The following is an 18,864-nucleotide window of genomic DNA, read 5'->3' as shown; positions in this document are numbered from 1 at the left end:
ACAAAGTGTATATTTGTCAAATCTGGCATAATTTATGTATTCTGAAAGGCCAAAAACGTTTACTTCAATTAGATTGATATATTTGGCTGTTTTTGCTGCATAATATTTAGAAGTTGTCCTTTTCAGGATTAGAAAAAAATTCCTCTAAATGCTGTTTGTATAAGCTGGTAGCATAGCTAGCATATAGCAATCAGTGGTGGTAGTTTTAAGCAATTTTAATGTGTAATGCAGTTGAATGGTGACATAAACCACAATTAAAGTTAAGTCAAATCTTATATATATATCTAAAAAATAAATCACCACAGCTGTGTGTCACGATCGTCGTAACGTGGAAGAGAGGAGGACCAAGGCGCAGCGTGATAACAATACATCTTCCTTTTAATTATAACGAAGACCAAACGAAGAACACTGACAAACTATACAAAACAATAAACGTGAACAAACCGTAACAGTCCCGTGTGGCACAAACACTGACACAGGAAACAATCACCCACAAAATACCAAAAGAACATGGCTGCCTAAATATGGTTCCCAATCAGAGACAACGATAAACACCTGCCTCTAATTGAGAACCAATCTAGGCAACCATAGACTTACATAAACACCTATAATGAACACAACCCCATAACTCTACAAAAAAAACCTAGACAGTACAAACACCCTAGACGAGACAAAAACACACAAACCACCCTCGTCACACCCTGACCTAACCAAAATAATAAAGAGAACAAAGGCCAGGGCGTGACACTGTGATGGATACAGGAAGTTTTGCTGCAATTGTATAAATGCCTACAGATAATTTGTTCATTCTACATGGTGGGATCTTTTTTGTCTGAAAAAAACAGGATATGCAATATATATACAAAAGTATGAGGACACCCCTTCAAATTAGTGGATTCGGCTATTTCAGCCACACCCGAATACTGACAGGTGTATAAAATCGAACACACAGCTTTGCAATCTCCATGGTCAAACATCGGCAGTAGAATGGCCTGACTGAAGAGCTCAGTGACTTTTAACGTGGCACCGTCATAGGATGCCATCTTTCCAACTAGTTAGTTCGTCCAATGTTTGCCCTGCTAGAGCTGCCCTGGTCAACTGTAAGGGGTTTTATTGTGAAGTCGAAACGTCTAGGAGCGTCAACAGAATGGGACCGCCAAGTGCTGAAGCTCGTGTGTCGGTTCAAACACTCACTACCGAGTTCCAAACTGCCTCTGGAAGCAACGTCAGCACAATAACTGTTCGTTCGAATGGGTTTCCCTGGTCAAGCAGCCGCACACAAACCTAAGATCACCATGTGCAATGCCAAGCATCGGCTGAAGTGGTGTAAAGCTCACCGCCATTGGACTCTGGAGAAGTGGAAAACGTGTTCTCTGGAGTGATGAATCACGCTTCACCATCTGGCAGTCTGACGGACGAATCTGGGTTTGGCGGATGCCAGGAGAACACGGCCTGCCCGAATGCATAGTGACAACTGTAAAGTTTGGTGGAGGAGGAATAATGGTCCGGGGCTGTTTTTCATGGTTCGGGCCAAGGGGCCACTGTATATATATATACAGTGGGGAGAACAAGTATTTGATACACTGCCGATTTTGCAGGTTTTCCTACTTACAAAGCATGTAGAGGTCTGTAATTTTTATCATAGGTACACTTCAACTGTGAGAGACGGAATCTAAAACAAAAACCCAGAAAATCACATTGTATGATTTTCAAGTAATTAATTAGCATTTTATTGCATGACATAAGTATTTGAAAACCTACCAACCAGTAAGAATTCCGGCTCTCACAGACCTGTTAGTTTTTCTTTAAGAAGCCCTTCTGTTCTCCACTCATTACCTGTATTAACACCACCTGTTTGAACTCGTTACCTGTATAAAAGACACCTGTCCACACACTCAATCAAACAGACTCCAACCTCTCCACAATGGCCAAGACCAGAGAGCTGTGTAAGGACATCAGGGATAAAATTGAAAGGACGGAGGGACAGGGCGTGGGGACAGGATGGAGGGACAGGGCAACGGGACAGGGCAACAGGACAGGGCAACAGGACAGGGCGGGGGGACAGGACGGAGGTTGTTAACCTTAACTGGGGGTTGTGCTGCCCCCACTGATGGGGTGCATGTGCTTGGTTGAAGATATTCTGCAGAATCCCTCTAGTGGCTCAGGCCAGAGAGAAGGAGGAAGCAGGAGTGAGAAGAGGGAGCAGAAACATAGAGGGAAGAGAAAGATAACGTGTTAGAGAGATAAGGCAGGAAGTAGGAGGGAGAGAAGGAGGGAAAGAGGAAGATAAAGTGTTAGAGAGATAATTCAGGAAGCAGGAAGTTAATTTATTTGTGCTTTAGTTCCCTGCAGCTGCTGAGAGATAGGGAGAGAGAGAGATGGAGAGGGAGTGAAAGACATAAAGATACCCTGGTAATCAGAGTTCTCACAGAACATCAAGGTATGAGAAGGAGGGAATGAGATGGAGGGTAAATTTAATGCTGAAGATATTTGGAGAGGAGGAGAAGAGATGGAGGGTACAGGGATGCCTTGCTGGAGATGTATGGAGAGGAGGAGAAGAGATGGAATGGTCTTTTGTTTCTCGCCCATTTCTATAAGGTTTTAAACTGGCTTACAGAGCTATACTGCGGCACTGTACAGACATCTGATAATAAACCCACATTTTATAATCCATTTGAGCTACTTATTTATTTGGCAACAGTTCTATTTCAGATTAAAGGGGTGTGTGTTTAAAAGAACAAGAATCTGACACAAAGACTTTCAGTTGTGGGATGTTTCAAGCACATAGCGACTAAGGACTTAGGTATTGTAGCAGCAATGTGGTGTGTTAACTATACCACGCTGTGTGTGTGTGTGTGTGTATTATTCTACGGGGTGTGTATGTGTTTGTGGTAGTACTACTAAGCTATATAGCATTGTTTTAAGATAGTCATACCAATGATAATTTAGCTATTTGATTTTGAATTTTAAGACCCCTTGAAGTATAAAAGATAAATAAAATAAAAAATTGTGAGGAAAAAGTATTTTTGTCCTTACTGCTATTAGCATATACAAACACATTAAATAACAGATTTTCAGGTCCAGGATGTCCTCCACTCCTGGGCATGCTGCTTGGTCACTTGGTGGTGGGATCTTCTGTCACGCTCGTTGAAAGATGGATTGGACCAAGGTGCAGCGTGGTAGGCGTACATTTTACTTTTATTTTAAATGACACCCCAAAAACAACAAAATACCAAACGAACGTAAAGCTACATGCAGTGCAGAAAGCAACTACACACAAACAAGATCCCACAAACTAAGGTGGGAAAAAGGGCTGCCTAAGTATGATCCCCAATCAGAGACAACGCAGATTGGGAACCATACCAGGCCAACAAAGAAATAGAAAACATAGATTTGCCCACCCAAGTCACACCCCGACCTGACCAAATAGAGAAATAAAAAGGCTCTCTAAGGTCAGGGCGTGACATAATGGCCGAAAGCTCAACCCTCTGAGGTCGATGTCCGCGCCCCCGCTTTAATCTAATTAGTATAATAACTAATGTCGATTTAAGCTCAATTTGACAATAATATTATCATTTTCATTCATCATATCAAAATCATCATGAAGTATAAAAAAACGTATTGTGTAACTCAATGATGTTATTAACTTCCGACGCCGACAGAGATGGCCGCCTCGCTTCGCGTTCCTAGGAAACTATGCAGTATATTATAAATGATTTGAATATGAACTGACGTGCACGGGATTTGCTAAACAGTTAGCATTTGAAACAGTGGCCATCTAAACATAACCAAAGCATGGGTTGCTCTCATACCTTCTCCATAGACAACTTACAGGCTAAGGAAACTAATATGTAATGTTGTAATTTGGGTGACCTATCTCATTAACATTGGGGGGAACAGCACCACCTAGTGGTCAGAACCTGGATGTAGGATGGGTCATTAATAAAACAAAATATATATATATATATATCTATTTAACCTTTATTTAACTAGGCAAGTCAGTTAAGAACAAATTCTTATTTACAATGATAGCCTACTGGGGAACAGTGGGTTAACTGCCTTGTTCAGGGGCAGAACGACAGACTTTTACCTTGTCAGCTAAGGGATTCGATCCAGCAACCTTTTGGTGACTGGCTCTAATCCTCTAACCACTAGGCTACCTGCCGCCCAAACCTGACAGCTTCAACATGACCCAGTCAGGATGGTACAATAGAGCTAACTAATCGATCCTAATGTGAAATCACCAGGAATCCTTCTTTTCTCTGCACCGGAAACACAAGAGGAGGCTGGTGGGAGGAGCTATAGGAGAACGGGATCATTGTAAAGACTGGAATGGAATTAATGTAACGGTATCAAACACATCAAAAACATGGATAACACATGTTTGACCCTGTTCCATTTATTCCATTCCAGCCATTACAATGACCCCGTCCTCCTATACCTACTCCCACCAGCCTCCTCTGGCACACACACACACACACACACACACACACACACACACACACACACACACACACACACACACACACACACACACACACACACACACACACACACACACACACACACAGAGAGACACACACACACACTCAGACTCTGCTCCAGAAACACACAGCTACTGACCTTCTACAACATGGCTCTACAGCAGAGCAGGAGCAGGAGCATGGCTGTGACATGAATACTGCTACAGCAGAGCAGGAGCAAGGCTGTGACTTGAATACTGCTACAGCAGAGCAGGAGCAGGAGCTTGGCTGTGACTTGAATACTGCTACAGCAGAGCAGGAGCATGGCTGTGACTTGAATACTGCTACAGCAGGAGCAGGAGCAGGAGCATGGCTGTGACTTGAATACTGCTACAGCAGAGCAGGAGCATGGCTGTGACTTGAATACTGCTACAGCAGAGCAGGAGCAGGAGCATGGCTGTGACTTGAATACTGCTACAGCAGGAGCAGGAGCATGGCTGTGACTTGAATACTGCTACAGCAGAGCAGGAGCATGACTGTGACTTGAATACTGCTACAGCAGAGCAGGAGCTTGGCTGTGACTTGAATACTGCTACAGCAGGAGCAGGAGCATGGCTGTGACTTGAATACTGCTACAGCAGAGCAGGAGCAGGAGCATGGCTGTGACTTGAATACTGCTACAGCAGAGCAGGAGCATGGCTGTGACTTGAATACTGCTACAGCAGAGCAGGAGCATGGCTGTGACTTGAATACTGCTACAGCAGGAGCAGGAGCATGGCTGTGACATGAATACTGCTACAGCAGTAGCAGGAGCATGGCTGTGACTTGAATACTGCTACAGCAGGAGCAGGAGCATGGCTGTGACTTGAATACTGCTACAGCAGAGCAGGAGCATGGCTGTGACTTGAATACTGCCTACTGAGAAATACAAACACTTGGATTCTGATGCTGGAGCCAACCTCTACAGCCAAGGTTTCTGTTTCCCAAATTACACCCCATTCCCTTTATAGCGCAGAGTCATGTGGCTCTGGTGAAACGTTACGCACTATGTAGGGAATAGGGTGCCATTTGGGACACTATGTAGGGAATAGGGTGCCATTTGGGACTGCTCCGACCCTGCCCTGGCTAGCTGGCCACGGATCTGCTGATTGGACAGAGGATGTTATATTCATGAGATATGTTGTTGGCGCTATGGATCAGAAAGACTCAGTGTGTCAGTGTGTGTGTGTGTGTGTGTGTGTGTGTGTGTGTGTGTGTGTGTGTGTGTGTGTGTGTGTGTGTGTGTGTGTGTGTGTGTGTGTGTGTGTGTGTGTGTGTGTGTGTGTGTGTGTGTGTGTGTGTGTGTCCCTTCGGCTGCTCTCCGTGCTTCACTCCCTGAACCATGTAACACGGAACACAATGGCAAGGACACGCATGGAAATGCTCCAATGCTCTTTTCACTCCCCCAGTTTATTGTTTCAGAAAGAAATTGACTGGCCATAGGGCAGTTAGAGCAGAGGGACTGGCCGTAGGGCAGATAGAGCAGAGGGACTGGCCATAGGGCAGTTAGAGCAGAGGGACTGGCCATAGGGCAGTTAGAGCAGAGGGACTGGCCATAGGGCAGTTAGAGCAGAGGGACTGGCCATAGGGCAGTTAGAGCAGAGGGACTGGCCATAGGGCAGTTAGAGCAGAGGGACTGGCCATAGGGCAGTTAGAGCAGAGGGACTGGCCCTAGGGCAGATAGAGCAGAGGGACTGGCCATAGGGCAGTTAGATTAGAGGGACTGGCCATAGGGCAGTTAGAGCAGAGGGACTGGCCATAGGGCAGATAGAGCAGAGGGACTGGCCATAGGGCAGTTAGAGCAGAGGGACTGGCCATAGGGCAGTTAGATTAGAGGGACTGGCCATAGGGCAGTTAGAGCAGAGGGACTGGCCATAGGGCAGTTAGAGCAGAGGGACTGGCCATAGGGCAGTTAGAGCAGAGGGACTGGCCATAGGGCAGTTAGAGCAGAGGGACTGGCCATAGGGCAGTTAGAGCAGAGGGACTGGCCGTAGGGCAGATAGAGCAGAGGGACTGGCCATAGGGCAGTTAGAGCAGAGGGACTGGCCATAGGGCAGTTAGAGCAGAGGGACTGGCCATAGGGCAGTTAGAGCAGAGGGACTGGCCATAGGGCAGTTAGAGCAGAGGGACTGGCCATAGGGCAGTTAGAGCAGAGGGACTGGCCATAGGGCAGATAGAGCAGAGGGACTGGCCATAGGGCAGTTAGATTAGAGGGACTGGCCATAGGGCAGTTAGAGCAGAGGGACTGGCCATAGGGCAGATAGAGCAGAGGGACTGGCCATAGGGCAGTTAGAGCAGAGGGACTGGCCATAGGGCAGTTAGATTAGAGGGACTGGCCATAGGGCAGTTAGAGCAGAGGGACTGGCCATAGGGCAGTTAGAGCAGAGGGACTGGCCATAGGGCAGTTAGAGCAGAGGGACTGGCCATAGGGAATTTAGAGCAGAGGGACTGGCCATGGGGCAGTTAGAGCAGATGGACTGGCCATAGGGCAGTTAGAGCAGATGGACTGGCCGTAGGGCAGTTAGAGCAGAGGGACTGGCCGTAGGGCAGTTAGAGCAGATGGACTTGCCATAGGGCAGTTAGAGCAGAGGGACTTGCCATAGGGCAGTTAGAGCAGAGGGACTGGCCATAGGGCAGTTAGAGCAGATGGACTGGCCATAGGGCAGTTAGAGCAGATTGACTTGCCATAGGGAATTTAGAGCAGAGGGACTGGCCATAGGGCAGTTAGAGCAGAGGGACTGGCCATAGGGCAGTTAGAGATGAGGGACTGGCCATAGGGCAGTTAGAGCAGAGGGACTGGCCATAGGGCAGTTAGAGCAGAGGGACTGGCCATAGGGCAGATAGAGCAGAGGGACTGGCCATAGGGCAGTTAGAGCAGAGGGACTGGCCATAGGGCAGTTAGAGCAGAGGGACTGGCCATAGGGACACAGAGACATCTTTTCTTGATTATTGTCCAGTCGTGTGGTCCAGTGCTACAAGGAAGACCTAGATAAGCGACAGCTGGTCCAGAACAGAGCGGCACGGTTTGCTCTTCATTGTAATCAGAGGGCTGATATAAATACTATGCATGCCAGTCTCTCTTCGCTAAGAGTTCAGGAGAGACTGACTGCATCACTTCTCCTTTTTCTTCTTTGGGCTGCAAGCCCGATGTCGGTACACTTATGACAACAGCCAGCTCAAGTGCAGGGCGCGAAATTCAAAATATATTTTTTTTAAATATTTAACTTTCACACATTAACAAGTCCAATACAGCATATGAAAGGTACACATCTTGTGAATCAAGCCAACATGTCCGATTTTTAAAATGTTTTACAGGGAAGACAAAATATGTAAATCTATTAGCTAACCACGTTAGCAAAAGACACCACTTTTTTTACTCCACCAGTTTTTTACTCCATCAGTAGCTATCACTAATTCGACCAAATAAAGATATATATAGCCACTAACCAAGAAACAACTTCATAAGATGACAGTCTGATAACATATTTATGGTATAGCATATGTTTTTTTAGAAAAATGTGCATATTTCAGGTATAAATCATAAATAAATCATAAATTACATTTCAGCTACAATCAGAAATTGCACCGAAAGCAGCCATAACATTTACAGACACCAACGTCACATACCTAATTACTCATCATAAAACATTTCTGAAAAATACATAGTGTGCAGCAACTGAAAGACAGGCATCTTGTGATTCCAGACAATATTTCCGATTTATTAAATGTTTTACAGCGAAATCAAAATGTAGCGCTATATTAGCATAGCCACAATAGCCAGAAACACTTGGGCGCCCACGACCAGTTCACATGCACGACAGATATATGAAATAACATCATAAATTGGGTCTTACTTTTGCTGATCTTTCATCAGAAAGTTGATCAAGGTGTCCTTTGTCCAGATGAGTCGTTGTTTGGATTCAGAATGGCAACTTTCCCTCTTCATTTAGCATGGGCACTAGCCGAGTGGCACGGATCTCTCCAACGTGAACAAAGTCAGAGAACGGAACACGGCAAAACTCCCTAAAAAATTCAAATAATCTGATTAAACTATATTGAAAAAACATACATTACGATGATATGGTCACATGTATCAAATAAAATCCGAGCCGGAGATAGTTGTCGTCCATAACGGCAGCAAAACAGAAGGCAATCTCACTTCCAAGTCACGCGCTTCAGAGTACCGGAAGTGGACGGTCACGTCAAAGAAATAGCTTTTATTCCACCTCAGACCAAGATAAACACAAAATTTCTTCTCTCACATCCTCTTGACACCCAGAGGAAGGCGTATGAAGTGTACGTAGGCTCCTACGTATCATGACCATGTATAGGCAGAACGTTGAACAGAGCATAGATTTCTGACATTCTACTTCCTGGTCAGGGAAAGTGCTGCCAAATGACTTCTGTTTCACTCAGAGAAATAATTCAAACGGTTTTAGAAACTAGAGATTGTTTTCTATCCAATAGTAATAATAATATGCATATTGTACGAGCAAGAATTGAGTACGAGGCCGTTTGAAATGGGCACCTTTTTTCTGGCTACTCAATAATTTCCCTTGCAGCCATAACAGGCTGCAACATTCATGTGTTGGAAATCCCAAATTGTTTTCAGTCAACTTACACACTGTAACGTCTGCTTCCAGGTCACACTCTCAAACACGTAGATCCCATGAACACAGCTCACTCTCCAGATCCCATTCACCTGAATTCTGATCACCTGTATGTCACTATCACACACTATTTAATTCAGTTCTTTGCACCCCATCATTGTGAGGTATTGTTTGTTTTGTGACATACTTCTATTCAATCTGTTTTTCCGTGATTGACTCCTCCCATGTATGATAGTTTTGGCCTCGCTAACGACTGCCTCTCTGATAGAGTTCAGTGTGTCAAATCGGAGGGCCTGTTGTCCGGACCTCTGGCAGTCTCTATGGGGGTGCCACAGCGTTCAATTCTCGGGCTGACTCTTCTCTGTATTCATCAATGATGTCGCTCTTGCTGCTGGTGAGTCTCTGATCCACCTCTCTGCAGACAACACCATTCTGTATACTTCTGGCCCTTCTCTGGACACTGTGTTAACTAACCTCCAGACGAGCTTCAATGCCATACAACTCTCCTTCCGTGGCCTCCAACTGCTCTTAAATACAAGTTAAACTAAATGCATTCTCTTCAACCGATCGTTGCCTGCACCTACCCGCCCGTCCAGCATCACTACTCTGGACGGTTCTGACCTAGAATATGTGGACAACTACAAATACCTAGGTGTCTGGCTAGACTGTAAACTCTCCTTCCAGACTCACATTAAGCATCTCCAATCCAAAAATAAATCTAGAATCGGCTTCCTATTTCGCAACAAAGCATCCTTCAATCGTGTTGCCAAACATACCCTCGTAAAACTGACTATGCTACCGATCCTCGACTTTGGCGATGTCATTTGCAAAATAGCCTCCAACACTCTACTCAACAAATTGAATGCAGTCTATCACAGTGCCATCCGTTTTGTTACCAAAGCCCCATATACTAACCACCACTGCGACCTGTATGCTCTCGTAGGCTGGTCCTCGATTCATATTCGTCGCCAAACCCACTGGCTCCAGGTCATCTACAAGTCTCTGCTAGGTAAAGCCCCGCCTTATCTCAGCTCACTGGTCACCATAGCAGCACCCACCCGTAGCACGCGCTCCAGCAGGTATATTTCACTGGTCACCCCCAAAGCCAATTATTCCTTTGGCCGCCTTTCCTTCCAGTTCTCTGCTGCCAATGACTGGAACGAACTGCAAAAATCACTGAAGCTGGAGACTCATATCTCCCTCACTAGCTTTAAGCACCAGCTGTGAGAGCAGCTCACATATCATTGCACCTGTACATAGCTCATCTGTAAATAGCCCATCCAACTTCCTCATCCCCATACTGTATTTATTTATTTATCTTGCACCTTTGCACCCCAGCATCTCTACTTGCACATTCATCTTCTGCACATCCTACCATTCCAGTGTATAATTGCTATATTGTAATGATTTTGCCACCATGGCCTAATTATTGCCTTACCTCCCTCATCCTACCCCATTTGCACACACTGTATATAGACTTTTTCTACTGTATTATTGACTGTATGTTTGTTTATGTGTAACTCTGTGTTGTTGTATGTGTCGAACTGCTTTGCTTTATCTTGGCCAGGTCGCAGTTGTAAAGGAGAACTTGTTCTCAACTGGCCTACCTGGTTAAATAAATAAATAAAATAATTTAAACATAAAAAAAATGACACCTTTTGCCTATTCCATGCCTGTACTTTAGCCTATCGGATTTCCTGTTATCAACCTATTGCCTGATCTCCCGGACGACCTTTTCCCTGCCTGTACTGTTGCCTTTTGGACCCCCTGTTTATGACCTTCTGCCTGCCCCTGGACCCAGCTAGCTGCCTCCTCCTGTGTATGACCTTCTGTCTGCCCCTGGACCCAGCTAGCTGCCTCCTCCTGTGTTTGACCTTCTGTCTGCCCCTGGACCCAGCTAGCTGCCTCCTCCTGTGTTTGACCTTCTGTCTGCCCCTGGACCCAGCTAGCTGCCTCCTCCTGTGTTTGACCTTCTGTCTGCCCCTGGACCCAGCTAGCTGCCTCCTCCTGTGTTTGACCTTCTGTCTTCCCCTGGACCCAGCTAGCTGCCTCCTCCTGTGTTTGACCTTCTGTCTGCCCCTGGACCCAGCTAGCTGCCTCCTCCTGTGTTTGACCTTCTGTCTGCCCCTGGACCCAGCTAGCTGCCTCCTCCTGTGTTTGACCTTCTGCCTGCCCCTGGACCCAGCTAGCTGCCTCCTCCTGTGTATGACCTTCTGTCTGCCCCTGGACCCAGCTAGCTGCCTCATCCTGTGTTTGACCTTCTGTCTGCCCCTGGACCCAGCTAGCTGCCTCCTCCTGTGTTTGACCTTCTGCCTGCCCCTGGACCCAGCTAGCTGATTCCTCCTGTGTTTGACCTTCTGCCTGCCCCTGGACCCAGCTAGCTGCCTCCTCCTGTGTTTGACCTTCTGTCTGCCCCTGGACCCAGCTAGCTGCCTCCTCCTGTGTTTGACCTTCTGTCTGCCCCTGGACCCAGCTAGCTGCCTCCTCCTGTGTTTGACCTTCTGCCTGCCCCTGGACCCAGCTAGCTGCCTCCTCCTGTGTATGACCTTCTGTCTGCCCCTGGACCCAGCTAGCTGCCTCCTCCTGTGTTTGACCTTCTGTCTGCCCCTGGACCCAGCTAGCTGCCTCCTCCTGTGTTTGACCTTCTGCCTGCACCTGGACCCAGCTAGCTGATTCCTCCTGTGTTTGACCTTCTGCCTGCCCCTGGACCCAGCTAGCTGCCTCCTCCTGTGTATGACCTTCTGCCTGCCCCTGGACCCAGCTAGCTGCCTCCTCCTGTGGTCCTTTACCAATAAACACCTGCTGCACCCTGCGCTTGAAACCAGCTCTCTGTCTCCCATCGTGTTCATTACAGCTCTGACACAGATCCAGAACAAATTCAATAAAGCGTGCAGTATTAAATAGAGCCATTACTGCATGGAACTCCATTCCTTCTCATGTTGCTCAAACAAACAGCAAACCTGGTTTCAAAGAACTGATAAAGCAACAGCACAACGCCTCACAACGCCTCACAGCACAACGCCTCACAGCACAATGCCTCACAGCGCAACGCCTCACAGCGCAACGCCTCACAGCGCAACGCCTCACAGCGCAACGCCTCACAACGCCTCACAGCACAACGCCTCACAACGCCTCACAGCACAACGCCTCACAGCACAACGCCTCACAGCACAACGCCTCACAGCACAACGTCTCACAGCACAACGCCTCACAGCGCAACGCCTCACAACGCCTCACAGCACAACGCCTCACAACGCCTCACAGCACAACGCCTCACAGCACAACGCCTCACAGCACAACGCCTCACAACGCATCACAGCACAACGCCTCACAACCCCTCACAGCACAAGGTCTCACAACGCCTAACAGCACAACGCCTCACAGCACAACGCCTCACAGCACAACGCCTCACAGCACAACGCCTCACAGCACAACGCCTCACAGGGCAACGCCTCACAACGCCTCACAGCACAACGCCTCACAACGCCTCACAGCACAACGCCTCACAGCACAACGCCTCACAGCACAACGCCTCACAGCACAACGTCTCACAGCACAACGCCTCACAGCGCAACGCCTCACAACGCCTCACAGCACAACGCCTCACAACGCCTCACAGCACAACGCCTCACAGCACAACGCCTCACAACGCCTCACAGCACAACGCCTCACAGCACAACGCCTCACAACGCTTCACAGCACAACGCCTCACAGCACAACGCCTCACAGCACAACGCCTCACAACGCCTCACAGCACAACGCCTCACAACGCCTCACAGCACAACGCCTCACAACCCCTCACAGCACAAGGTCTCACAACGCCTCACAGCACAACGCCTCACAGCACAACGCCTCACAGCACAACGCCTCACAACGCCTCACAGCACAACGCCTCACAGCGCAACGCCTCACAGCACAACGCCTCACAGCACAACGCCTCACAGCACAACGCCTCACAGCACAAGGTCTCACAACGCCTCACAGCACAACGCCTCACAACGCCTCACAGCACAACGCCTCACAGCGCAACGCCTCACAGCGCAACGCCTCACAGCACAACGCCTCACAACGCCTCACAGCACAACGCCTCACAACGCCTCACAGCACAACGCCTCACAGCACAACGCCTCACAGCACAACGCCTCACAGCACAACGCCTCACAGCACAACGCCTCACAACGCCTCACAGCACAACACCCTACAGCACAACGCCTCACAGCACAACGCCTCACAACAGAACGCCTCACAGCACAACGCCTCCTATTTGACCTAGATAGACTGTGTATTGATATGTAGGCTACTGTATATGTGCTTTTTGTAAAGAAATAATAATAATGTAGTTCTGTCCTTGAGCTGTTCTTGTCTATTATTGTTTCATACTATGTCATGTTAATACACAGAGAGACAATAATACACAGAGACACAGAGACACTGTAATACACAGAGACACTGAGACACAGTAATACACAGAGACACAGAGACACAGTAATACACAGAGACACTGAGACACAGTAATACACAGAGACACAGAGACACAGTAATACACAGAGACACAGAGACACAGTAATACACAGAGACACAGCGACACTGTAATACACAGAGACACAGTAATACACAGAGACACTGTAATACACAGAGACACAGAGACACAGTAATACACAGAGACACAGAGACACTGTAATACACAGAGACACAGAGACACAGTAATACACAGAGACACAGTAAGACAGAGACAAAGAGACACAGTAATACACAGACACAGTAAGACAGAGACAAAGAGACACTGTAATACACAGAGACACAGTAATACACAGAGACACTGTAATACACAGAGACACAGAGACACAGTAATACACAGAGACACTGTAATACACAGAGACACAGAGACACAGTAATACACAGAGACACAGAGAGACAGAGACAAAGAGACACAGTAATACACAGACACAGTGACAGAGACAAAGATATGCAGTAATACACAGAGAGACAGGGACACAGAGACACAGAGACACAGAGACACAGAGACACAGTAATACGCAGAGACACAGGGACACAGAGACACAGTAATACACAGAGACACAGTGTAAAGGTTTTCTTCCTGGGGTGAAGGAGAGGACCAAAATGCAGCGTAGCCAGTGCTCAACATGTTTAATTATAAGAACAAGTGAACACTACAAACAACTTACAAAATAACAAACGTGCCAAACCGATACAGACCTATCTGGTGCAGAACACAAACACAGAGACAGGTAACAACCTACCTAAATATGACTCTTAATTAGAGGAACGCAAAACACCTGCCTCTAATTAAGAGCCATACCAGGCAACCCTAAACCAACATAGAAACACACAACATAGAATGCCCACCCAAAACTCACGCCCTGACCATCACACACATACAAAACAACAGAAAACAGGTCAGGAACGTGACAGAACCCCCCCCTCAAGGTGCGAACGCCGGGCGCACCAGCACAAAGTCCAGGGGAGGGTCTGGGTGGGCATCTGACCACGGTGGTGGCTCAGGCTCCGGACGCTGTCCCCACACCACCATAGTCACTCCCCGCTTCTGTATCCCCCTCCCAATGACCACCCTCCAACTAAAACCACCTAAATGAAGGGGCAGCACCGGGATAAGGAGCTGCACCGGGATAAGGGGCAGCACCGGGATAAGGGGCGGCAGGTCCTGGCTGAGGAACTCTGGCAGGTCCTGGCTGAGGGACTCTGGCAGGTCCTGGCTGAGGGACTCTGGCAGGTCCTGGCTGAGGGACTCTGGCAGGTCCGGGCTGAGGGACTCTGGCAGGTCCGGGCTGAGGGACTCTGGCAGGTCCGGGCTGAGGGACTCTGGCAGGTCCGGGCTGAGGGACTCTGGCAGGTCCGGGCTGAGGGACTCTGGCAGGTCCGGGCTGACGGAAGGCTCTGGCTGATCCGGTCTGGCGGAAGGCTCTGGCTGATCCGGTCTGGCGGAAGGCTCTGGCTGATCCGGTCTGGCGGAAGGCTCTGGCTGATCCGGTCTGGCGGAAGGCTCTGGCTGATCCGGTCTGGCGGAAGGCTCTAGCGGCTCCTGTCTGGCGGACGGCTCTAGCGGCTCCTGTCTGGCGGACGGCTCTGTAGGCTCATGGCAGACGGGCGGCTTTGCAGGCTCATGGCAGACGGGCGGCTTTGCAGGCTCATGGCAGACGGACAGTTCAGACGGCGTAGGGCAGACGGGCAGTTCAGACGCCGCTGGGCAGACGGGCAGTTCAGACGCCGCTGGGCAGACGGGCAGTTCAGGCGCCGCTGGGCAGACGGGCAGTTCAGGCGCCGCTGGGCAGACGGGCAGTTCAGGCGCCGCTGGGCAGACGGCAGACTCTGGCCGGCTGAGACGCACTGTAGGCCTGGTGCGTGGTACCGGAACTGGAGGTACCGGGCTAAGGACACGCACCTTCAGGCTAGTGCGGGGAACAACAACAGGGCACACTGGACTCTCGTGGCGCACTCTAGGCCTGGTGCGTGGTACCGGAACTGGAGGTACCGGGCTGAGGGCACGCACCTCAGGGCGAGTGCGGGGAGAAGGAACAGTGCGTACAGGGCTCTGGAGACGCACAGGAGGCTTGGTGCGTGGTGCCGGAACTGGAGGCACTGGGCTGGAGACACGCACCATAGGGAGAGTGCGTGGAGGAGGAACAGGGCTCTGGAGATGCACTGGAAGCCTGGTGCGTGGTGTAGGCACTGGTGGTACTGAGCTGGGGTGGGAAGGTGGCGCCGGATATACCGGACCGTGAAGGAGGACACGTGCTCTTGAGCACCGAGCCTCCCCAACCTTACCAGGTTGAATGGTCCCCGTAGCCCTGCCAGTGCGGCGAGGTGGAATAGCCCGCACTGGGCTATGCAGGCGAACCGGGGACACCACCTGTAAGGCTGGTGCCATGTACGCCGGCCCGAGGAGACGTACTGGAGACCAGATACGTTGGGCCGGCTTCATGGCACTCGGCTCGATGCCCAACCTAGCCCTCCCAGTGCGGCAAGGTGGAATAGCCCGCACTGGGCTAAGCACGCGTACTGGGGACACCGTGCGCTTTACCGCATAACACGGTGTCTGACCAGTACGACGCTCTCTCACTCCACGGCAAGCCCGGGGAGTTGGCTCAGGTATCCAACCCGGCTTCGCCACACTCCCCTTTAGCCCCCCCCCAAGAAATTTTTGGGTGAGCCTCTCGGGCTTCCAGCCTCTCTTACGTGCTGCCTCCTCAATCCACCGCTCCTGGGCTGTGGCTGCCTCCTTCCCCTCCCGAGAGCGGCGATTCTCTCCAACCCTTCCCCAGGGTCCTTTTCCGTCCATGATCTCCCAAGACCATTCCTCCTGTGTCCAGTAGTCCTGTGTACTGGGCCGCTGCTGCTCCCCGTTGCTACGCTGCTTGGTCCTGGTTTGGTGGGTGGTTCTGTAAAGGTTTTCTTCCTGGGGTGAAGGAGAGGACCAAAATGCAGCGTAGCCAGTGCTCAACATGTTTAATTATAAGAACAAGTGAACACTACAAACAACTTACAAAATAACAAACGTGCCAAACCGATACAGACCTATCTGGTGCAGAACACAAACACAGAGACAGGTAACAACCACCCACAACGAACACAGTGAAACAACCTACCTAAATATGACTCTTAATTAGAGGAACGCAAAACACCTGCCTCTAATTAAGAGCCATACCAGGCAACCCTAAACCAACATAGAAACACACAACATAGAATGCCCACCCAAAACTCACGCCCTGACCATCACACACATACAAAACAACAGAAAACCGGTCAGGAACGTGACACACAGAGACACAGTAATACACAGAGACACAGAGACAGAGACACAGTAATACACAGAGGCACAGAGACAGAGACACAGTAATACACAGAGACACAGAGACACAGTAATACACAGAGGCACAGAGGCAGAGACACCGTAATACACAGAGACAGAGACACAGTAATACACAGAGACACAGAGACACAGAGACACAGTAATACACAGAGGCACAGAGGCAGAGACACAGTAATACACAGAGACACAGAGACAGAGACACAGTAATACACAGAGACACAGAGACACAGAGACAGAGACACAGAGACACAGAGACACAGTAATACACAGAGGCACAGAGGCAGAGACACAGTAATACACAGAGACAGAGACACAGTAATACACAGAGACACAGAGACAGAGACACAGTAATACACAGAGACACAGAGACACAGTAATACACAGAGGCACAGAGGCAGAGACAGAGTAATACACAGAGACAGAGACACAGTAATACACAGAGACACAGAGACACAGAGACACAGTAATACACAGAGGCACAGAAGCAGAGACACAGTAATACACAGAGACAGAGACACAGTAATACACAGAGACACAGAGACACAGAGACAGAGACACAGAGACACAGAGACACAGTAATACACAGAGGCACAGAGGCAGAGACACAGTAATACACAGAGACAGAGACACAGTAATACACAGAGGCACAGAGACAGAGACACAGTAATACACAGAGACACAGAGACAGAGACACAGTAATACACAGAGACACAGAGACAGAGACACAGTAATACACAGAGACACAGAGACACAGTAATACACAGAGGCACAGAGGCAGAGACACAGTAATACACAGAGACAGAGACACAGTAATACACAGAGACACAGAGATACAGTAATACACGTCACACACATACACATATTTAACCGTTTTTTTGAGGGGGTTAGGTACAAAACTTTTCAAACCGTAGCGGTTACCCTCAGACGACCCTGTGACACTGTGGGGGTCCTATACCAAAACACAGAACACCTTGGTTTCCTCAGGATCTCCCCTTTCCACAGTGTGGTCACATTAGTTGGTAGTTTGTATTATTATGTTACTTAGATGGACACATCGGTTCATCAATAGACTCTAGGGGGATTTATGAACCAGCACATGGCTTCTTAACGTCTGTCTGTGAGACCTGACTTACAGAGATGATAAAACAACTACGGAGTCCAAATGGCACCCTAGTCCCTTTATAGTGCACTGCTTTAGATCACATCAGGAACACCGTGTCATTTGGGATGCAGGTTCTGTCTCTCCGCATGACGTCTTTGTTACGGCTGATTTGACCATAACTTTTGGGTGTAATTCAGCTTCTGTTCCCTGTGTGTTGTCTGATTTCTCCTCTCTCTGCTCCAGCTGGACACACTTCACGTGTTGTTGGTGCTTTAAGTTGTTTGCTGTGTTGTGGCGCTTCAGGGGGGCGTCTTATGTTGACATTATCAGTCCCATGTTCAGTATGGGTGGGGACGTGACCGTGCAGTGTGGTGTAGTAACAACGTAGTAACAGTGTAGTAACAACGTAGTAACAGCATAGTAACAACGTAGTAACAACGTAGTAACAACGTAGTAACAACGTAGTAACAGCATAGTAACAACGTAGTAACAGCATAGTAACAACGTAGTAACAACGTAGTAACAGTGTAGTAACAGTGTAGTAACAACGTAGTAACAGTGTAGTAACAACGTAGTAACAACGTAGTAACAGCATAGTAACAACGTAGTAACCGCATAGTAATGGCGTAGTAATGGTGTAGTAACTGTGTAGTAGCAGTGTAGTAACTGTGTAGTAGCAGTGTAGTAACTGTGTAGTAGCTGTGTAGTAACGGTGTAGTAACTGTGTAGTAGCTGTGTAGTAGCAGTGTAGTAACTGTGTAGTAGCTGTGTAGTAACGGTGTAGTAACTGTGTAGTAGCAG

General features: G+C 48.7%; 1 protein-coding gene across 1 annotated transcript in view; it reads left to right on the top strand.

Annotated features, from left to right (window-relative positions):
* LOC139539723 (ciliary neurotrophic factor receptor subunit alpha-like) overlaps nucleotides 1-18,864 on the top strand; it is a 688,039-nt gene that overhangs the window by 443,958 nt on the left and 225,217 nt on the right. The window lies entirely within an intron of this gene.

This window comes from Salvelinus alpinus, chromosome 1 (genome assembly GCF_045679555.1).
Source record: "Salvelinus alpinus chromosome 1, SLU_Salpinus.1, whole genome shotgun sequence".
NCBI classification, from domain to species: Eukaryota; Metazoa; Chordata; class Actinopteri; order Salmoniformes; family Salmonidae; genus Salvelinus; species Salvelinus alpinus.
Note: the sequence above shows the minus strand (reverse complement) of the source record. Positions and strands in the feature narration are given on the sequence as shown.